The sequence below is a fragment of the Panthera onca genome, chromosome C1 (genome assembly GCF_046562875.1).
Source record: "Panthera onca isolate mPanOnc1 chromosome C1, mPanOnc1 haplotype 2, whole genome shotgun sequence".
In the NCBI taxonomy this organism is placed as follows: Eukaryota; Metazoa; Chordata; class Mammalia; order Carnivora; family Felidae; genus Panthera; species Panthera onca.
Window position 1 is genome coordinate 8,485,306 of NC_138346.1, and position 23,776 is coordinate 8,509,081.

General features: G+C 42.5%; 1 long non-coding RNA gene across 4 annotated transcripts; it reads left to right on the forward strand.

The window, feature by feature from the left end:
• The first annotated feature begins 138 nt into the window (after positions 1–138).
• On the forward strand, positions 139–22,246 carry LOC132672275 (uncharacterized). 4 transcript variants are annotated; one of them, XR_013557157.2, is made up of 6 exons: positions 139–423; positions 903–1,001; positions 6,023–6,248; positions 7,351–7,437; positions 19,194–19,351; positions 20,316–22,246. It is a non-coding gene; the product is annotated as an uncharacterized LOC132672275 (long non-coding RNA). The 4 variants fall into 4 exon arrangements; XR_013557156.2 differs by having other exon boundaries at positions 906–1,001; XR_013557155.2 differs by lacking the exon at positions 903–1,001 and adding an exon at positions 10,434–10,558.
• Positions 22,247–23,776: the final 1,530 nt, after the last annotated feature.

Sequence of the window (23,776 nt, forward strand, 5' to 3'; positions counted from 1 at the left end):
CCTGACTCGAGACCCCGCCCCCAGGCTCGCGCTCTCAGTCTCCTCCTGGGGCCCGCGTCTCGGATTGGCCCAGAGACTGTGCGGGCTCTGATTGGCCGACGCGGAGGCACGAGGGCTCCGTCTCCTTCCGGAGAGCGTTCAGCACGGGTCTAGAGTCCTGGGCGGCCGCTGGGAGGGCGCTCCGGGTCTGCTGGCGCCAGGGGCTCCCTGCTCGGCTCTGCAGTGCGCGGTGGCTCGCTGGGCCCTGGGTGGGCGGGGCCGCACCCCCGCAGTCGCCTGTAAAGGAGGGACCAGACTGTGCGGGTTAACTTGAGAAGTGGCGGCTCTAGGTTCTGGTGCGAGACTCCTCACTTGTGTTGTAAATTTGGACGGAGGTAGAGATGGACGCTGCTCTACTTAACACTGAGTTCTCAGTCTGGAAAGGTAAAGACATTTGAACTGTAGGTACTGATTTTTTACCTGTATGGGGGCTTTATTTTGGCCCGGTGTGCTTTCATTTGAGCAGTTGGTAGTGGAATTAATTTTTAAAAACATCGAAATTATTTGAAAACGCGTGGTGAAGGGAGCCGATGAGAGGGAAAGGGAGGAATTCTTGGAAGCTGGCCTAATACCTTGAGGAGTTACCATTTCTAGGTTTTGGCAGAAGTCACGGTATGGGACATCTGACCTACAGACATTTACCAAAAATTATCTTTTTCGATATATTTTGTTACTCCCCAGTGTGAGCAAAATATTCCAAATATAACTAACTTTAGGATAAGGCCTGAATTTATTACAAGTAGAATTCTTACAAATAGAATTTATTGCAAATTGAAACTTATTGCAGATACTAGAGGCAAAAGGTACCTAGCATGGAATGTCAAAGGCCCTGTGATGAGCCTAATAATCTTGTCCATTGTAAGCAGGAAAAAAAGCAAGATGAACTGAAGAAAATGAGTTTTTTTCCAAAGGAGATAGAATATGGGGAAGATGAGATGTCAGACGATGGAAGTAGAGATGAGGTAATTATATATACAGCACGTGGCATAATGACTTCCTACTGTCAGAATCCAGAGTAAAACAGTTAAACTGCCTTGTTTAATCTCAAAAGTGGTATCCTGAACACTTTCTGACTAGTTTCACAAGCCCACCCTCTAGACTCAGTGCTAAAATCTGACAGTCACTTTTAGAAAAAAAAAAATTACAGACCACTCCCATGAGCATGGATGCAGAAATTCCAAACAGAATCTTATGGAGTCAACTACCCGCGTCCTGTAAAAAGAATAATGATACGTTGTGAGAAGTGAGGTTTGTTTCGGGGGAATGCGAAAGTGTTTTTTTGTTTGAAAAGTGATATTGGTTGCCTGGAAATACTGGCTTGAAAGGAAATCTCTTGATTTGTCAGACTGCCCCATTAAATGTCTTTAGTTTGTATGCCCGCCAAACATCTCTGTTTCCATATTTATTCTTTTGACAAATGTTTAGGACCCTACTACATTCTCTGCTTCTGGCTGGGAGCCTCTGTATTAGCATTTGAATATGGACGGGTTTAAGTTAAGTCCTGAAAGAACTGAGGTGGATGAGTGAGGACACAGCTAATGAATAGTGAATGTTTCATGTCTGCAGCCACTGTGCTCGGGCTTAATGCATTAAGTGACCATATTAGGCAGGCGGCATCAGCCCCATTTTATAGATGGGAAAACAGATGTAGCCATTAACTAACTTGCCCATGGTTTTAGAACTAATAAGCGACACAGCCAGGATTATCCATGGTTCTGCAGAATCCAAAGCCCTTACCCCTTCCCAGCTTATTTTTGTCTTCCCCCCAAGCATTCGTTGTAAGAGGCAGTCAACAATCATTTATTGTCCACTTTGAGCAACCAGTTGTATAAAAGAAACTTTCCTCAGCCCTATTCAGTCTAGTAGTTGTTTTAATCAATCAAAAGTAAATTATCCATACATACCGTTTGATTTTAATTTAAAACATTAAATATATATTCATTTACCAATCCTTTGATGTGGGACTAAGGTTTTGTCTTTGACTTTGGGTTCAGTATTGGAATAATTTGTCTTCCCTGTACAAAGTACACCCATAAGTGCATCTTCTGTAATTTGAAGGTTTTTTTTTTTAAGTTTATTTTTATTTATTTTGAGAGACAGCATGAGTGGAGGAGGGGCAGAGAGCAAGGGAGAGGGAGACAGAATCCCAAGCAGACTCTGCACTGTCAGCACAGAGCCGGATGTGGAGCTTGAACTCTGTGAGATCATGACCTGAGCTGAAATCAAGAGTCAGACACTTAACTGACTGAGCCACCCAGACGCCCTGAAGTTTCTTTTTTTTATTAAATTTTTTTTTTCAACGTTTTTTATTTATTTTTGGGACAGAGAGAGACAGAGCATGAACGGGGGAGGGGCAGAGAGAGAGGGAGACACAGAATCTGAAACGGGCTCCAGGCTCTGAGCTGTCAGCGCAGAGCCCGACGCGGGGCTCGAACTCACGGACCGTGAGATCGTGACCTGGCTGAAGTCGGACGCTTAACCGACTGCGCCACCCAGGCGCCCCAAATTTTTTTTAAATGCTTATTTTATTTTTGAGAGAGAGAGACAGAGCATGAGCAGGGAAGGGGCAGAGAGAGAGGGAGACACAGAATCTGAAGCAGGCTCCAGGCTCTGAGCTGTCAGCACAGAGCCTGACGCGGGGCTCAAACTCACGAACCTCGAGATAATGACCTGAGCCAAAGTCGGATGTTTAACCGACTGAGCCACCCAGGTGCCCCAAGTTTGTTTCTTTAGAGCAAAGAAAACCAGAGAGACTACTAGTAAAGCGATTTGAATACTCCTACATATTTACCATTTTTTCCATCCTTTTATGGCTGCTCACCCACACCTAACCTGACTACAGGTTTTTAAGCTTTATCTAATATGTCCAAAGCATTCAACTTGGTTTTCATAGATTTAGTAACTTACTTTTTGCATGATTGGTTTGTATGATTTGGCTATGTAATTGAAACTGCAAATACGATGGTCGCTTGCAGGTTTGGAACAAACGCAATTGATGCTTTTTAAGGATATAGTTTAGCCATATGGAACAGAAATGCCTGGGTGTATTTTGAGTACCATAGAGGAACCTGCTAGCCACACATGCTTGGCATTTCATGGATGGCAAGTTAGTAAGTCCTGTTTGGAATTGAGACTGTCATTTAATCTAGCCATAGATATGTTATATGATGGTTAGACACAGTTAAGAGAACATCTAATGTATTATGATGGTCACTATACATTGCATTAGCTTTCCATACCGATCAGCCAGAGGTTCTTGGTGAATGCAACTTTTTATTTTATTTTATTATTTTTTTAATTTTATTTTTTGTTTTTTAAAATTTACATCCAACTTAGTTAGCATATAGTGCAACAATGACCTCAGGAGTAGATTCCTTAGTGCCCCTTACCCATTTAGCCCATCCTCCCTCCCTCAACCCCTCCCGTAACCCTCAGTTTGTTCTCCATATCTATGAGTCTCTTCTGGTTTGTCCCCCTCCCTGTTTTTATATTATCTTTGTTTCCCTTCCCTTATGTTCATCTGTTTTGTCTTTTAAAGTCCTCATGTGAGTGAAGTCATATGATTTTTGTCTTTCTCTGACTAATTTCGCTTAGCAGAATACCCTCTAGTTCCATCCACGTGGTTGCCAATGGCAAGATTTCATTCTTTTTGATTGCCGAGTAATACTCCATTGTATATATATACCACATCTTCTTTATCCATTCATCCATCAATGGACATTTGGGTTCTTTCCATACTTTGGCTATTGTTGATAGTGCTGCTCTAAACATGGGGTGCATGTGTCCCTTCGAAACAGCACACCTGTATCCCGTGGATAAATGCCTAGTAGTGCAATCGCTGGGTCGTAGGGTAGTTCTGTTTTTAGTTTTTTGAGGAACCTCCATACTGTTTTCCAGAGTGGCTGCACCAACTTGCATTCCCATTGGTGAATGCAACTTTTGCTTTGGAACTCAGACTCTGGTAGCTTAGAGGAAAACAGGAGTAGTCACATAATATTTTTCTTAGGCTGATAAGCATGTGATGTGGTTCTCGACTGTTCACACTGGTCACCCTTGGTCATTAAAGTGTGGTTCTTATAATCCTTGATTAGTGCAGCATGTAGTAATACTGTTGCAATTAGATGAACTTTTAAGGTAACCAGAACCTAAAGCTGGCTCATTGAAATTATTTCATTAAAACTCTCATCTTTTGGGACACCTGGCTGGCTCAGTAGAGCATGTGACTCTTGATCTCTGGGTTGTAAGTTCAAGCTCCACGTTGGGTATAGAGATTACTAAAAATGAATAGATTAAAAAAATAAATAAATAAAACCCTAATCTCTTTCACCTAACTTCCCTGATCCCACATCATTACCATGCCAGATGCACTGGTCCCCCTCATCTGCTTGCCTATAAATTGTGTTCATAATCAGTAATGCTAATCACATGTACTTATCTCTTCCTATGATGTGGATTGAGGGCTATATATATATACACACCAGTTTGCTGGGGTTGCCTTAATAAAATATCACAGACTGGGTGGCTGAACAGCAGAAGTTTATTTGCTCACAGTTCTGAAAACTGGAAGTTGAAGATCAAGCTGTTGGCAGGTTTGGTCTTCTGAAGCCTCTCTCCTTGGCTTGTAAATGTCTGCTTTCTCAGTGTTTATTCACATAGTCATTCGTCTGTCATCTGTGGCCTAATCTCTTATAAGGACAGCAGTCATATTGGATTAGGGCCAGTGTAACAACCCCATTTTAACTTAATTACTTCTTTAAAGGCCTGTCTCCAGATACAGTAATATTCTTTTTTTTTTTTTTTTAATTTTTTAACATTTATTTACTTTTGAGAGACAGAGCGTGAGTGGGGGTGGGGCAGAGAGAGAGGGAGACACAGAATCTGAAGCAGGCTCCAGGCTCTGAGCTGTCAGCATAGAGCCCAACACAGGACTCGAACCCACAGACCGTGAGATCATGACCTGAGCCAAAGTCGGATGCTTAACCGACTGAGCCACCCAGGCGCCCCCAGTAATATGTTTAGATGCTGGGGATTAGGACTTTGACATATGAATTTTAGTGGGATATAGTTCAGCCCGTAACACCAGTAATGCCTTCCCTGTATTATGACACGGTTCTAGGTAGCACTGGCAAGATAAAGACAGTGCTTCTCTTAATTGCCCATCTTGTTCTTTTGTGTATGGTGAAACTGCATTCAGTGCTTTACTGAAATTGTCATCTTTAGGTATCTAATTTTATAATACCACGCCCAGTTATTAGTAGCCGTGGGGTGGGAATTGATGGTATAATTAGAAAACATGACGGGGCGCCTGGGTGGCGCAGTCGGTTAAGCGTCCGACTTCAGCCAGGTCACGATCTCGCGGTCCGTGAGTTCGAGCCCCGCGTCAGGCTCTGGGCTGATGGCTCGGAGCCTGGAGCCTGTTTCCGGTTCTGTGTCTCCCTCTCTCTCTCTGCCCCTCCCCCGTTCATGCTCTGTCTCTCTCTGTCCCAAAAATAAATAAAAAACGTTGAAAAAAAAATAAAAAGAAAAAAAAGAAAACATGAGACTCAATGTTTGGGGCTTGGCTCTCATTCCCGGGTATGTTCTAGTCGTCCGTTGTGGGAGGCTCTTCACTCTGATGTATATTTGTATGCAAAGATTTGGCACTCTAAAGGCATGTGGAACCATCTAAACAGTAGTTGACTTGGCATATTTTCCTAGGGCAGTAGCTTGGATACTCCTAGAAACTAGCTCCTTCCCTGTAAAGATTCTGATTGGATAACTCTAAGTGAAGTCTAGGAATTTGTTTTTCTTTTCCTTTTTCTTAAGACGAGCACGTCAGGTGGCGCTGGGAGCTCTCTTACTGCACATTGAGAAGTTCATCGCAGATCAACATAGACATTGACATATGTGCCTGACCAAATCTTGCCCTTGCTGACTGTATATGTGGCTGTAACCTCTTGGGCAGGGGGAGGACCTGCTTTCATTGTTGCTACTTCTCCTCCAGGCTGTCGTCCCTCAGAAAAATGGTGGGAAGGTTACTACCGCTCCAGAAAATAAAGTCGGGGGGAAAACGTCTCTGGCTCCCGTGGTTGCTGAGAAACTAACATCACCACACAGGAAGGCAGCCACATGGGCCAAATTGCCAAAAGACAGGAGGAGTGCCAAGAAGAGAAGTGGGAACGATGAGGAGGAAGAAGATAAGAACACGGAGTTGGGCCAAGATGAGAAAGGTAACGAGTCCTCTTCCAGAGGCGTTCCTGGCTAGTGGCTACAAGATAGCAAGGGTCAGTCCTGTGTCCTTCCACATTGCTGTTAGAGGCGTTCTGCCAAGATACCCCCCTTCAGAAAGTTGCCGTGGCAATCCCTGGCTGATTTTTCAGGCCTGGTTTCATTGAGGAGGAAATCTCAGTGGACATTTGACCTCTGCTGTCCCCATGACCAGAATCAGTTTTCACTGAACATTATACATTGATTGTTTCTGTCGTGGTGCCGTGAGCCACGCGCGTTAATAGTCCCCCAAACTTAATTCTCAGTGATTTTGTTTTTGTCTTGATGGAATCTATGTAACATTTTAAATTGTATTGCTTCCAGGAGTGCCTGGCTGGCTCAGTCAGTGGAACATATGACTCTGAATCTCAGGGTTGTGAGTTTGAGCCCCATGTTGAGTGTAGAGATTACTTAAAAATTAAAAAAAAAGATACTGCTTCCAAATAAGTAATTATTATATTTTTATTAAAATACAATGGGAATGCATTTAAAGTTATTTCAAAATAAGAGGTTAAAGTGGCAGTGAATTTTTTTTTTTTTTTTTTTTTTTTTTTGGTTTGTGTATTATAGCCAGATTTACGGGAAGTTTTTCTGAAAGAACAATTTGTTATTCTCATTCTTAATAAGTCTGTCTAATTGATTAGGTAGGTTTTCATTTAGAATCTGAAAAAGAAGATGTGTATTCTACATGGGTCAGAGGGAGAAAGCTCTTCCTGTAGGGGTTGGGGACAGTGACTGAGGAAAAGGGCTGTGAGGAAGAAGAGGAAGAGGAAGGTCAGAATGACCTAAATCAGTTCAGTAGAGGGGTGGCCCGTATCAAGGAATTCAGGTTGTAAGGGAAGCCCTTGGGCAGAGGCTGTTGGATTTCTTTTAGCAACTTGAAGAACTTTCTGATTAGTTTATAAATGCTTTCACAAGTACTCTGACCAGACCTAACCTATGTGTTTTGTGAAGAGTAGACATACCATAGGTATGATATTTGTGATTAGAGTAAAAGCTTCCGGTTTACTCATTAGTGGTACAGACAGATCATTAAAAATATAGTATTCTGGCTTTTGCCCACAGAGCCTATCAAAAAAACACCTGATAAATGGAAGAAGGAGATGGCTAAACAGAAGGCTTTCCCTGGAATCAAAAAACAGAGATTGGAAGGTAACTTGTTTGTTGTGTTTTAAAGCACAAGACAAAACATGGAGACTTGCGTATTGGTTAAGTGTAGGTATGATGTTTGTGGACAAGGCGAAAGCCCAAGTGATAAACAAGGGGATTTTTATTGCAGTTTGGCGTTACAATATGCCAGAAACTTTAACGGAGTTTTCTTTTAGCATCATTGTTACTGAACTGTTTATTTGAGTTCTTTTCTTTCTTTCTTTCTTTCTTTCTTTCTTTCTTTCTTTCTTTCTTTCTTTCTTCTTAACCTTTTTGTATGGCAGTTGAACCACCTGTAACTTTCAGACTGTTTGTTGGAAACCTGAATTTCAACAAAACCGCTGCTGAACTAAAAACTGGTCTCAGTGAGTTTTTTGCTAAAAATGATCTCACAGTGGTTGATGTCAGAGTTGGCATGTCCAGGTAAATACTGATAGATGAAGAATGTTAAATCGATCAGCCCAGCATTATTATCCCTGGAGAAATTATGAGTTCCCGTATTTTTCTGTTTCATTGTGGGTTACCAGACTTCTGTCTCATCGGATCCTTCTGTTACCTGCTGTTCACCCTTTAGTGGGGTTTCACATCAGTCTCTGGCAGTTCAAAGTGAGTACAGTAGTCTCATATCCGCGGGGAAAACATTCTAAGATCCCCAGTGGATGCCTGACACCACAGATAGTACTGAACCCTGCGTATACTATGTTTTTTCTTTTACAACATACCTGTGATAAAGTTGAATTTATAACTTAACCACACTAAGAGATGAACAACAATACAACAAAATAGAACAATTGTAACAGTATACTATAATGAAAGTTACATGAATGTGGTTTGTCTCTCAAAATATTTTTACTCTGCTATGCACACCCTCTTTCTTGTGATGCTGTGAAATGACAAAATGCCTCCGTGATGAGATGGGGTGAGGTGCGTGGTATAGGCGTTGTGACCTCGCTTTAGAGTGCTGTTGACATTTTGAAGCTAGGTCAGAAGGAGGATTGTCTGCTTCCAGACCACACAATTGACTGTGGATAACTGCAACCACGGATAAGAGGGGCTACTATATTTAAAATCTTTCCATGGTTCTTAGAAAATCCATTGTATTGGGGCATCTGGGTGGCTCAGTCAGTTAAGCATCTGACTTGGATTCAGGTCACGATCTCACGGTTCGTGAGTTCAGTTCCCATGTGGGGCTCTCTGCTGTTAGCACAGAGCCCGCTTTAGATCCTCTGTCCCTTTCTTTCTCTGCCCCTCCCTCACTCACATGCATGTACTCTCTCTCTCATAAATATAAATTTTAAAAAATTTATTTAAAAAAATCCATCATATTAAATTGCTATCCCATTTTTCCAATTGAAATGTTAAAATAATCCCGAGATTCTCCTTGTCTTTACAGAAACATACTTCCATGATTTTCTACAGTGAGTGATGTTATTTGCCCACGATTATTTTATTTTATTTTACTTTATTATTTCTTAAATATATTTATTTTGAGAGAGCACAAGCAAGGGAGGGGCAGAGAGAGAGGGAGAAAGAGAGAATCCCAACAGGCTCCGCACGGTCAACTTGGAGCCCGAAGGGGGCTCAAACTCATGAACTGTGAGATCACGTCCTGAGCCAAAACTGAGTCCAGCACTTAATGGACTAGGCCACCCAAGCGCCCCTGCCCAGAATTATTTTAAACTAAGCTGCACATTTAATCGTAGCCCCCTCACTTTGGTGGCAAATATAGGTTCTGTATCACTTCTGCTTTTTTTGCCAAGTTGAATTTCATCTTTCTCACTTCTTTTTCATCAGAAGCGTATTTCCTGGGTGTGAGCATATTTTATAGTACTCAGACTGTCTTAGGTAAAAACAAACAAAAAATAATAATAGTAACAGGGGCACCTGGGTGGCTCAGTCAGTTGAGCGTCCGACTTCTGCTCAGGTCATGATCTCGCAGTTTGTGAGTTCGAGCCCCGTGTCGGGCTCTGTGCTGACAGCTCAGAGCCTGGAGCCTGCTTCGGATTTTGTGTCTCCCTGTCTGCACTTTCCCCGCTTGCACTCTGTCTCTTTCTCTCTCAAAAATAAATAAACATTAAAAAAATAATAATAATAGTAAACATTCATTGAGCACTCACTGTTCCAGGCACTGTTCTTCGTTCCTTATTTCTATTAACTCATTGAACCTGTTAAGACAATCCTCAGTGGTAATTATTGCTGTTCTTCCCATTTCACAAAGAAAATTTAGGCACAGAGAAGTTAAGTAATGTGCCCAACATCACACAGTTAGAAAGTGGCAGAGCTTGGAGTTGAACCCAGCACTCTGGCTCCAGAGCCTACGCCACAACTTTTGTCACATCGCTCTTACGGTTTTTGTTAACTTTTTGTTTGTAATTTGCAATAAATAAGAACCCTTTTTGCATTAAAAAAAAATCTTTCTGTAATAGCCCTTGCGTTTGCTAATACGTTCCTCATTAGGAGTGATATTTTTGTTCTGATTCACGAATGCACATGGATTTTTCTTAAAACAAAAATTCAAAACCTTACTTTTAAACTTCATTTTCTATAGGTTTTGGTTAAATTTGGTCAGTCGCTAAACAGAAAACTAATAAAAGATTTCAGCAGGTGAATTTGCACTGACTTCATCCCTTGATCCAGAACAGGCTTTCTCCATTTTGGCACTATTGACATTTTGGGCCGGATAATTTGCGGGGGACTGTCCAGTTCATTGCAGGCTCTGTAGCAGTGTGTGCCTGGATTCTCCCCACTGAGTAGTAGAGGCACTCCCCCAGTTGTGACAGCCAGAATGTCTCTAGACATCGTCAAACTTGCCTATAGGTGAGAACCACTCCTTTGGCTACTTGATGGGCATTCTTATTGCTGGTTGGTGGAGCCTTAGTTTTAAATTGTAAATGACTCAGTGCTGATTTCCACTTTCACACCCAGTGTGACTAGCCAACCAGAAGTCATGTGCCTCTTGATCTTACTTGCTGTTTTTTTCCCCTTTTACATCTCTGTAGGAAATTTGGTTATGTGAATTTTAAATCTGCTAATGATCAGGGAAAAGCCCTGAAACTTAGTGAGACAAAGGTCCTTGGGAATGAAATTAAATTGAGAAAACCAAAAGGAAAGGAAGTAAAGAAAGGTATGTAAACAAGGTAATTTATTTATAGATAACTGTGGGGGCGCCTGGGTGGCTCAGTTGGTTCAGCGGCCGACTTCGGCTCAGGTCATGATCTCACGGTTCGTGAGTTTGAGCCCCGCGTCGGGCTCTGTGCCGACAGCTCAGAGCCAGGAGCCTGCTTTGGATTCTGTGTCTCCCTCTCTCTGCTCCTTCCCCACTCACACTCTGTCTCTCTCTCTCAAAAATAAGTAAACATTATAGATAACTGTGTATCTAGAAGGCTCTGGGTCAGGAACTAGTAGTATCAGATTCTTTCTTATTGTGTACAAGTACTTAGTTACCACCAGGTCACCTGCTTCCACAGCACAAACTTTATCTGCATTGCTCTCACCCTGTGTGCTCTAGCTGCCTGGCTCACCTTCCCTGTCATAGCATCCTTTGTCTACAGTGCTCTCTGTCATTATGTATCTTTCCTTCTCTGCCATAATGTTCTCTGTAGGACTCAGTCCCTGACCACCTGCAGCCCATCCATAGAATCTCAGTTTAAAGGTCACTTCCTCAGATCAGAAAAAATTTCCCTTCCAGACTAGATTAAGTCTTTTTTTTTTGGGGGGGGGGGGGAGTATGGGGGATTTCCTTTCCTTTCCTTTCCTTTCCTTTCCTTTCCTTTCCTTTCCGGTAATCTCTCCACTCAATGTGAGGCTTAAACTCATGGCCCAGAGGTCAAGAGTTGCATGCTTTTCTGATTGAGCCAGCCACGCGCCCCTAGGTTAAGTCTTTACTAGATGTTCTCATTTCCCTTTTACTTTTCCTTCTTAGCACTTATCAGAGTTTGTAATTATGTGACTGTATGTTTGCTAGCCTTTTCCTCCAAGGCCACGTTCCCGAGAGTAGAAACCTGTATTTTCATGTACCATGTAGCATAGGCCCTCACCCAGATGTGTGTTCAAACATTTGTTAAATGAAGGACTATGTATTGCTATTAACACCCCCTAACTCTTGGAGAAGTATTTTTCCTCCCTTGTAGAACTTTTGATGCTTATTAGATCTGAACTCAGACTGAAAATATGCTTTTGTGTTACATAGCTCGAAATACCAAAACACTTTTGATCAAGGACTTGCCTGATAAAGTCACTCAGCGTGAGTTAAAAGAAGTGTTTAAGGATGCCTTTCAAATCAGATTGGTGAGCAAGGATGGGATGAATAAAAGGTGTGTTTTGTACCGGTGTTGAAAAACAATGTATTTCTACTGGGTTCAGACATAACAGAATTTCACTACATTCTCCCAAGTCACTTAGGCCTGATTTTAGAAAACAAAAGAGTAGTTATCCAACCTTTCTACCAGTAGGCATAAAAAACTGAAGGGGGCAGGGGCGCCTGGGTGGCTCAGGTCATGATCTTGCGGTTTGTGAGTTCAAGCCTTGCATGCTTCAGATTCTGTGTCTCCCTCTCTCTCTCTCTGCCTCTCCCCTGCTTGCACTCTCTCTCTGTCTCTCTCTCAAAAATAAATAAACATTAAAAAAATTTTTTAAAAAGGAAAAAAGAGAATAAAAAAAACTGAAGGGGGCATCATAAATGGACAGTCAGAAGTTTCTAGAAAACTGTAGTGGTGTCATTGAGAAATGAAGGCTTATGCTACCAAGTTCGAGACTGAAGATTGGAAGAATTCAGTCATAGATCATCTCCATTCTTCTCTCTCCAGGGCTGACTCCAGTAAAACAGCACACTTGGTGAATTGCCTGGACAGGTGGCCAAACAAGCATTGAATTGGCCCGTTAGAACTACGTTGTAACAGGGGCGCCTGGGGGGCTCAGTTAAACATTCGACTTCAGCTCAGGTCATGATCTCAGTTTGTGAGTTTGAGCCCCGCATTAGCCTCTGTATTAATATAGCTCGGAGCTTGGAGCCTCCTTCAGATTCTGTGTCTCCCTAGCTTTCTGCCCCTCCCCTGCTCACATTCTGTCTCTCTCTCAAAAATAAATAAATATTAAAAAGACAACAACAACCTTAAAGCCATCATCGGTAAAAAAAAAAAAAAAAAACAAGGGGGGGGCTCAGTTGGTTAGGCCTCTGACTTTGGCTCAGGACATGATCTCACTGTTCTTGAGTTCGAGCCCCACACTGGGCTCTGTGCTGACATCTCAGAACCTGGAACCTGCTTCAGATTCTGTGTCTTTCTCTCTGCTCCTATCCTGCTTGTGCTGTCCCTTCCAAAATAAACATTTAAAAAAAATTTTTTTTTAAAAAGAACTGTGTTGTAATAATTAATGAAACACTAGCACTACGTATCTAGGCTTTGGTAGAGTAAGAGGGTGAATGTGGTGAAATCAGAAAGGATGGAGTAGGATGTATTTTGAAAGGAATTCTCTTTTTTTTTTTAATTTTTTAATTTTTATTTTTTTTAATGTTTTTACTTATTTTTGAGACAGAGAAAGAGCATGAGCAGGGGAGGGGCAGAGAGAGAGGAAGACACAGAATCCAGAGCAGGCTCCAGGCTCTGAGCTGTCAGCACAGAGCCCGACGTGAGGCTCGAACTCACGGACCGTGAGATCGTGACCCGAGCTGAAGTCGGCCGCTTAACCGACTGAGCCACCCAGGCTCCCCTGGAACTCTCTTTTTTTAAAAATCTTTTTAATGTTTATTTTTGACAGAGAGACAGAGTATGAGTGGGGGAGGGGCAGAGAGAGAGGGAGACACAGAATCCAAAGTAGGCTCCAGGCTCTGAGCCGTCAGCGCAGAGTCCGATGTGGGGCTCAAACTCACAAACTGTGAGATCATGACCTGAGTGGAAGTCAGACGCTTAACTGACTGCGCCACCCCGGCACCACCACCACCTCCCCCTTTTTTTTAAAGTAAGCTCAAAACTGCCTCATGTAAGGCTTGAAGTTAGAACCCTAAGATCAAGACCTGAGCTGAGATCAAGAGTGAGATGCTTAGCTGACTGAGCCACCCACACAACCCTCTTTTTTTTTTTTTTTTTAAGATTTTGATAATTTTTTTTCAGTTTTTTTATTTTGAAAGAAAAAGAATGAGTGGGGAAGGGGCAGAGAGAGAGGGAGAGAGAGGATCCCAAGCAGGCTCTGTTATCATCTGCACAGAGCCCTATGTGGGACTTGAACTCATGAACCGTGAAATCATGACCTGAGGCAACATCAAGAGTTGGACGCTTAATTGAGCCATCCAGGTGCCCATTAAAATTTTATTAATAAAAAATTTTAATGTTTATTTTTGAGGGAGGGAGACAGAACGTGAGTGGGGGAAGAGCAGAGAGAGAGGGAGACACAGAATCTGAAGCAGGCTCCAGGCTCCAAGCTGTCAGCACAGAGCCTGATGTGGGGCTTGAACCCATGAACCATGAGATCATGACCTGAGCCGAAGTTGGACGCTTAACCTACTGAGCCACCCAGGTACCCCTATTTTAAGGCAGCCCTTAAGACTTTATTTTTAAGTAATCTCTACCCACTGTGAGGCTCGAACTTACAACCCCTAGATCAAGAGTCCCATGCTCCACCAACTGAGCCACTCAGAGGCCCCTATTTTGGAGGAATTCTTAATGAGGTGCAGCTTGCGTATGAGAGTTACAGATACATTTGAGCGAAAATTGTCGGAGTAGGTAAACTCTAAAATAGTCTATACCAGTATATTCTGAATAACATCTCTAGAAAAGAATCCTACCAATTCAGAAAACAAGTCTGAAAGGATGAATCCCATATTGTTAGCAATTAGCTATTGTCAGTGTTTTCTGTGAGGAGATTGGGGACTCTGCCATGCTTACAGTCAGAAACACTGGAAAACAACAAAAAGTTGCTGCCAAAAATCATAGAATTTCTCTAATGATATTTAAATAAGTTTTGATTACATATACTTAAGTCTTCAGAATCATTCCTTTACATGAAGAATTATTATAAAGGGGAGATAGCGGAAGCCAAGGAATCCATGGCCGTATTAAATAAAGCCTAATACCTATGTCAGAAGCGAGTGTGGTACATTCTTCAAGAATATTCTTACTCAGCAGATCCTTTCTACTTATCTTTCACCGAAGTAAGTTACAGGTTCATGAAGGTTTACGTTGAAAGTATGGAATCATAAAGTACTAGAGGAAGACATGGAGAATGTTTTTGTTTTGTTTGTTTTTAAAGATTTTATTTTTAAGTAATCTCTACATCCAATGGGGGGCTGGAACTCACAATCCCAAGACCAAGAGTCACATGTTCGTCCAACTGAACCAGCTGGACTCTGCTGTTTGTTTGTTTTTAATCTTCAGCAGGGGAAGACCCGTTGAGTGTGACACAAATCCTGGAAGCCCTAAAAGAATAGATAAGTTTGACTGCATAAATATAAAGTATTTCTGTGTGGGGGAAAAAATCCCTTAAGCAAAGTCAAAAGACAAGTGAGAAACCAGGAAAAAAAAATTGTAATTTCTATCAAAACTGAGGGCTAATAGGGGTGCCTGGGTGGCTCAGTCGATTAACCTTCCGACTTTGGCTCTTCGTCATGATCTCTCAGTCCATGAGTTCAAGCTCTTCGTCAGGCTCTCGCTGACAGCTCAGAGCCTGGAACCCGCTTTGGATTCTGTGTCTTCCTCTCTCTCTGCCCCTCCCCCACGCACACTGTGTCTTTCTCAAAAAAAAAATAAACATTAAAGAAATGAAAAAAAAAACAACTGAGGGCTAATTTTGTTGATAAAGTGTATCTTACAAATCAATGAGGAAAAAGACCAACAATCCAGTAAAAATATTGGCAAAGTATGAACAGGTAGGTCACAGAAAAGGAATTTTTTTTTTTATGTGTATCTTTTTCCTTTATTTTTAAATTTTACTTATTTTTATTAACTTGTTTTATTTTTTATTTTTTTTAATTTACATCCAAATTAGCATATAGTACAACAATGACTTCAGGAGTAGATTCCTTAGTGCCCCTTCCCCATTTAGCCCATCCCGCCTCCCACAATCCCTCCCTAACCCTCAGTTCTCTGTATTTAAGAGTCTCTTCTGGTTTGTCCCCCTCCCTGTTTTTATATTGTCTTTGCTTCCCTTCCCTTATGTTCACCTGTTTTGTCTCTTAAACTCCTCATGTGAGTGAAGTCATATGATTTTTGTCTTTCTCTGACTAATTTCACTTAGCATAATACCCTCCAGTTCCATCCACGTAGTTGCAAATGGCAAGATTTCACTCTTTCTGATTGCCGAGTAATACTCCATTGTATATATATACCACATCTTCTTTATCCGTTCATCCATCGATGGACATTTGGGCTCTTTCCATACTTTGACTATTGTTGATAGTGCTGCTATAAACATGGGGGTGCATGTGTCCCTTTAAAACAGCGCACCTGTATCCCTTGGATAAATGCCTAGTAGTGCAATCGCTGGGTCGTAGGGTAGTTCTGTTTTTAGTTTTTTGAGGAACTTCCATACTGTTTTCCAGATGGCTGCACCAGCTTGCATTCCCAAAGGAATTTTGAACATAAGACACCCATCCTCATTCATACTAAAATAATTGTTAATTAAAATGTAATTTTAAGGGGCGCCTGGGTGGCTCAGTCAATTGGGCATCTGACTTCGGCTCAGGTCATGATCTCACGGTCCTTGAGTTCGGGCCCCACGTCGGGCTCTGTGCTGACAGCTTGGAGCCTGGAGCCTGCTTCTGACTCTGTGTCTCCCTCTCTGTGACCCTCCCCCATTCATGCTCTGTCTCTCTCTGTCTCAAAAATAAATAAACATTAAAAAAAAAATTTAAAAAAAAAGTCTACTCTTAAAAAAAAAATGTAATTTTAATTAATTTAATGTAGATGCAACTTCCTACCTGTTAGATGTTCACAGATCAAAAAATGTATCACCACAGTGCTAGAGGGTTGGAGAAACTGGCATGCTCGGACTTCGTTGGTAGAAGGGATATATTGGTGAAGTCTCTATAGAGATGAGTTAGTATCTGTTATAGTCGCACGTGCTGTTTTATCCTGCAGATAGAGTCAGACAAGTGTGACATAATGTGTTACAAAATTGGTTGTGCAAAATTAGAATTGACCTGAATATCTGTCAATAGAAAACTGACTAAAATTTTCTGGTAGATCCAAAAGATATTCTAGTATACAGTTGTAAAAAGAAGTGAAACAGCATTTTGTGTACTGATGGGAAATAATCTCCAATATAAAGGCAAAATATAGAACAGTGTGTGTGATGTTCTACTTTTTATGTAAAAATATAATGGAGGTTGTGTTTTGTGTACAAAACACAAATGTTAAAAACAGATCAAAGACCTAAAACAGAAGAGCTAAAACAAGACTGTGGCAGAAACACAGGAGTAAATCATTGTGATCTTAGGTTAGGGTGTTGCACAGGTGATGGAAGATTGACAGGTTGGGCTTTATTAAAATTAAAAACATTTGTACTTCAAAGGACACTATACAAAAAAACTCCACAGACTGGGAGAAAATATTGCACATCATGTGTCTGTTAAGGGACTTATCTTCAGAATATGTGAAGAACTCTTAGAACTCAATAATAAGACAACCCAATTAAAGAATGGGCAAAGGGCTTGGGGTGCCTGATGACTCACTCGGTTAAGAGTGTGACTCTTGATTTCAGCATAGGTCATAATCACAAGGTGTGGGATCGAGCCCCACGTCGGGCTCTGCACTGAATGTGGAGCCTGCTTGGGATGCTCTCTCTCCCTCTCATTCTACCCCTCCCTACTTGCGATCGCTCTTTCTCTCAAAAATAAGTAAACATCTTTATTTTTATCATTTTTTACAAATAAACATTTTTTAAAAAAATGGACAAAGCGCTTGAATGGACATTTCTCCAAACAAGGTGTAAAAGTGCCCAATAAGAACATGAAAAGATGCTCGATATGAGTCGTTAGGGAGATGCAAATCAAAACCATGGTGTGATGCTACTTCACAACCAGTAGAGTGGCTATAAAAAATGGCAGGCCGTAACAAGTGTTGGCAAGGATATGGGGAACTTGGAACCTTCGTTCGTTGCTGGCGGGAACGTAAACTAGTGCCGTTGCTTTGGAAAACGGTTTGGCGGTTTCCGAAAACGTTAAACATAGAGTTGCCATATGGTGCAGCAATTCTGCCACTAGGTGCGCACCCAAAAGGAATGAACGCGTATATCCACACGTTTCGACAAATGTTCATATCGGCTTCATCCTTACTAGCCCCAAAGTGGAAACAACCCCAAATGTCCACCAGCAAATGAACGGATAAACAAAACGTGGTTCTTCCATGCAACGTAATACCGTTCTGTCATAAAAAGGAATGAAATAGTAACACATGCTACAACACGGAGAATCTGAAAAACATTCGGCTACGTGAAAGAAGCCACTCACAAAAGATTGCACGGTCCTGTGATCCCACTTGTAGGAGATGTCCAGAATAGGCAAATAGCATAGTGGTTGGGCCAAGGGTTGGGAATGACTTGGGAGAACGAGGAGTAACCACTGATGGACATTTTGGGAGATGATAAAAATCTGCCGAAATCAGATTATCGTGATGGTTATAGAATTCTATACCTACATTAGAAGTCGTTGTACGCTATTTTATTTTTAAGTCATCCCTGCACCCAACATGGGGCTTGAACTTACAACCTGGAGATCACGAGTCACATGCTTCACTGATGGAGCCAGCCAGGTGCCCCTCACTGTGCACTTTATTTATTTATTTTATTTTATTTTATTTTATTTTATTTTATTTATTTAAAAAAAAATTTTTTTTAATGTTTATTTATTTATTTTTTTTTTAATTTTTTTTTCAACGTTTTTTATTTTATTTTTGGGACAGAGAGAGACAGAGCATGAACGGGGGAGGGGCAGAGAGAGAGGGAGACACAGAATCGGAAACAGGCTCCAGGCTCCGAGCCATCAGCCCAGAGCCTGACGCGGGGCTCGAACTCACGGACCGCGAGATCGTGACCTGGCTGAAGTCGGACGCTTAACCGACTGCGCCACCCAGGCGCCCCTGTTTATTTATTTTTGAGACAGAGAGAGACAGAGCATGAACAGGGGAGGGCCAGAGAGAGAGGGAGACACAGAATCCGAAACAGGCTCCAGGCTCTGAGCTGTCAGCACAGAGCCCGACGCGGGGCTCGAACTCACAGACCGTGAGATCATGACCTGAGCCGAGGTCTGACGCTCAACGACTGAGGCACCGAGGCGCCCCCTCACTGTGCACTTTAAATGGATGAGTTTTATGATACATGAATTATATCTCAGTAAAGCTTTAAAAAATAGAGTGTGGGGCACCTGGGTGGCTCAGCCGGTTGAGCGTCCAACTTTGGCTCAGGTCATGATCTCACGGTTCATGAGTTTGAGCCCTGCGTCGGGCTCTGTGCTGACAGCTCAGAGCCTGGAGCCTGCTTCGGATTCTGTATCTCCCTCTCTCTGCCCCTCCCCTGCTCGCACTCTGTCTCTCTCTGTCTCAAAAATAAATAAAAACATTAACAAAAATAGAGTGTGTATATGTGTACATTTGCTTTTATATGTACAGCATGTTGCCTCTGAGGATAGAAATTGGGCAGAAGGCACACTGCACCATATCCTTTTCTACCTTTTGCCTTTTGAATCTTGTATGTGTATTACTAATTCAGAAGCCAAAAGTACTGAATGCTGACTATGCTTTCTTCTCCCCTCCACCCGGTCCCCACAATTGCAGGATCGCCTATGCTGACTTCAGATCACAGGCTGATGCAGAGAGGGCCTTGGAAGACAAGCAAGGAACAAAGATTGGAGGGCTTGCCATAGCTCTGGACCCTGTTGGAGAGAAAAGTCAAGGCCAAGAAGAGAGAGGCTGGAAGAACAGCACGCGGAGAAGTAAGGGACGCTAAAGCTCCGTAGACTGAAACTTGCCAGGGTCGGGTTGTCAGCCGGGTTCCCCAGAGAGGGGCTGGAATCAGGATAGGGACACTTTTTTGTTTTTTAAGTTTATTTATTTTGAGAGAGAGAGAGAGAGAGAGAGAGCAAGGGAGGGGCAAAGAGAGAGGGGAAGAGAGGATTCCAAGCAAGTTCCACGCTGCCAGCACAGAGCCCGACACGGGGCTCAAACTCACGAACTGTGAGATCGTGGCTTGAGCTGAAACTAAGAGCCGATGCTTAACTGACTGAGCCCCCCAGCGCCCCTCAGGATAGGGACACTTAAATACAATTTCTCCCTGTATTAAAAATGGGTAAGTCCTCCTCAGATCAAGTTAATGAGTATTGTCCTAGTTAACTGTAACCTTGAAGTCTGCAAAAACACAGCACTTTGAGATACATCAGCTTAGCTCCCCTTCTTGGGGGCTCTCTAGGATTGTGTTTGGACAGGTTCGTAAAGCTGTGGTTTCAGAAATTAGATATTTAATTCTCTTCAAGTAGAGTTTTTGTCAGGTTTAAACCAGAGACCCCAAACGAGTCCCTAATCTGCCTAATCTAGTGAGTAGTCATAATGGCTTCTACAGTATTTACAGGGAGAAAAAAACCCACAATTTATTATGAATATTTTTAAAAATCAAGAAATTTCACATAGAAATCTGGATTTCCAGCTTCTTTTGCTGCTGCATCAGAAAATCTGGTGTCCCTGGGGCTGCATTCCTACGTGTCTGCAGTCGTCTGCACAGGAAAATCAGAGGCTTCCTCTTAGCTGTTGACTACAACCCCCACCATTCACTAAGTTCTTCCCTAACTGAAGGAGCGAACAGCACACTTACACTTTGCAAAAATAGAGTCAGTACTTTTTTCTTGCAAAGCATTAGCGAAGGTGACATGTTAATATTTCTTATGCATTTGTCTCTTTCAAAAGTGGGAAAACGGAAGCTAGAACAAGAAAGCCACACATTTCAAGAAAAATGGGAGCGAGCCTATTTCTTTGTGGAGGTAAAGAATGTCCCTACGTGTTTAATATGCAAACAAAGCGTGTCTGTGTCGAAGGAGTATCACCTCAGACACCATTATGAAACAAACCACAGCAGGAACCATGAGGGATATACAGAAAAGATGCGTGATAAAAAACTAAATGAGCTGAAAAAAAGACTGAAATTTCAACACGATGTCCTTTTGAATGTGAATAAAATAAGTGATGCTGCTATGAAATGCAGTTATGTATTAAGTGAGAAAATTGCCCGGGCATCCAAACCTTTTACAGATGGCGAGTTTATAAAGGAATGTCTATTGAGTGCCGCGGAGATTATGTGCCCTGAACAGAGACACGCATTTGCGAACATAAGACTAAGCGCTAATATTGTTCCGCGGCACGTTGGCGATGTGGCTGGGAACTTACAGGACAAGTTGCGAGGAAAAGGTAAATCATTTGTGGCTTTCTCCATTGCAGCTCATGAAGGGGCTGATGTAGATAATGCCCCCCAACTGGCTGTATTTATTCGTGGTGTTGACGAAACTTTTGATGTGACCGAAGAGCTTTTGGACATGGTACCCATGACAGGCACCTCATCAGGAAACGAATTATTTGTATGTGTTGAGGAAAGTCTTAAAAGATTTAATGTAGACTGGTCGAAATTAGTCAGTGTTAGCACCGATGGCAATTCTGCACTGGTTGGTGTTGAACAACTTGTTACAGAACTTAAATCTAAGGTGTCGGGGCTTTGCAAAGACACAGAGCTTAAGTCTGTGCACGGCCTCATTCTCCAGGAGTCACTTTGCACTAAAAAGTTAAAAATGGATCATGTCATGGACATAGTAATTCACACCATAACCTGGATACGTTCCCATGGCTCAGACCACAGAGAGTTCAGTGCTTTGTTCAGTGAGTTAGATGCACAGTATGGAAGCTTGTTCTCCGTGGGACTTAAGTGGCTGAGTCGTGGCATGGTGTTAAGGCGGTTTTTCGAACTGTTGGAAGAAATTGATTTTTTCATGTCTTCTAAAGGAAAACCTGTTCCCCAGCTTACTAGCAAAGATTGGGTCAAAGACTTAGCCTTTCTGGTTGACATTATGACTTACCTAAACATGTTGGATATCTCCCTGCAAAGGCGTTCACAAGTGGTTACGCAGATGTATGACTCAATTCACTCGTTTTTAATGAAACTGTGTCTTTGGGAGACTCATTTGGCAAGGAACAATCTGGCCCACTTCCCCACGCTGAAATTAGTTTCCGAAAATGAAAGAGATGGCCTGAACTATATTCCCAGAATTAAAGAGTTGAAGACTGAGTTCCAAAAACGGTTCTCTGATTTCAAACTTTATGAAAACGAGCTGACATTGTTCAGTTCACCTTTCTCAGTTAATATTAACAACGTGAGCGAGGAGCTACAGATGGAGGTTATTGAACTACAGTGCAACACGATACTGAAAACGAAATACGACTGTGTCGGAATCCCAGAATTCTACAAACACCTTGGGAATGGTTACCCTAAATATAAAAACCATTGTGCAAAGATTCTGTCCATGTTTGGAAGTACCTACGTTTGTGAGCAGCTATTTTCAGTTATGAAACAACAGAAAACTACTAAGTATTGCCCCCAGTTAAAAGATTCAGGGGTGACTTCCCTGCGGGGCGTTGCTGCACCAGATACACACCCTGGCGTCGAATGACACCTCGGGGCTTAAGAAAGGAGTGTCACGTTTTGGATTTCAAATCTAAGGAGTAATACATTATGAGACTTTGATTATTTCTATTTCCAAATTGTATTTGTTCACTGTCAAATTTAAACCACAATCTCTGGCATCCTACGTTTGTATCTTATCACGTATAAAATAAAGTTTGATTATACCTTGGCGGTTTATTTTTCCCCTGCCGTACCTTTCTGGCCCTGAAGAGTGATTCACGTTGGTAAACCTCTGCCCTAGAAGCAATCGCATTTTTCCCAAAGGCACTTGTGAACCGGGGATGTGAACCAGGGAGTCCGCTGGATGAATGGGGTGTTTAGATGCCTAGAGCAGCTCTGTCCCCAAGGATGACAGACTCAGCCCCCTCCCTGGAGAGAGCTGGGACCGCATAGCCAATACTGGCCCCTCGGCTTCTCTTTTGGTGCTTCCATTTTGCATTTACACATTTCTTTGAAATTTCAAAGTTGTTGGTCAGCATTAGAAGAAGTTGTGGCTGGGCCCACAGCCATTCTGCCTCTCACAGGCACGGATAGGCATTTCCTCCCCATCAGGGCCGCCCCCAAGGGGATGCAGAATGAGGTGTCCGTGTGCGGAAGAGCTTATGAGCATCATTCTGGGGAGAAGGCCCATAGGTACCAGCAGCCCCTTGCAAAGGTCTGTGACCCAAAATGTGTTTTTCCACTGTGAAATTGGGACATGACTGCTCACTGTTACAGACACTGTATTTTAAATAGTCCAATTATGGGGTGCCCGGGCGGCTCAGTTGGTTAAGCGTCCAACATCGGCTCAGGTCACGATCTCACGGTCCGTGGGTTTGAGGCCCATGTCGGGCTCTGTGCTGACAGCTCAGAGCCTGGAGCCTGTTTAGGATTCTATGTCTCCCTCTCCCTCTGCCCTTCCCCTGCTTGTGCTCGCTCGCTCTCTCTCTCTCAAAAAAAAAAAAAAAAAATTTAAATAGTCCAATTATGAAAGTGAAATGTACTTATTGTAGAACATTTGGAAACTATAAAGAAATAGAGGGAAAAGTCTATAATGTCAACAACTAAAGGTAACCCCTGTAAATATTTAAATATGTTTGTTTCCTTTCACTTCCTATGAATTATTTTATATGGTTGAGTGCATTATGTCTGAATCATTTTGTGTTCTGTTCTCCTTCCCCCCTCCCCTCTTAACAGTGAAATCCTAAGCATCTATCAGTCTTCCAAGCTCAAAGTTGAGTTTATCTGATTGCGTCAGGTGTGTACTGACGGGCCTTTGGCAGCCAGGGTGAGTTCTCTTGGCGTCGCATAAGCCATAGGATTGATTTTTCTGTTCTGCCAGGCTCTGAGAAGGCCAGAGAAACACCCTGTTTTCTGGGGAAGGAATGGGAGATTACGTCTGATGACACTCAGGACAGCCTTTGGGCAGAGGTTCTGGGACCATTAATGAGCATGAAGAAGCTCAGCTTTCTAGATCTGACCTTAATCTCTGCACCATTTGCCACCACTGCCCTCCCTTCCCTCTCCTTGAAATCTCACTCTCATTTTCCTCCTTCCTCTCGGAATGCTTCTTCTCAGGCCCTCTCCTTCCTCGGTCCTTTAAATGATGATTTTCCTCCAGTGACTTTTCTTCCCTACAATTTACCGGTGGCTTTTAGCATGGGGGCGGGGGTGGCAGGGCACAGGGGAGGTCAGTCAGGGCTCTCTTAAAGCAACACTT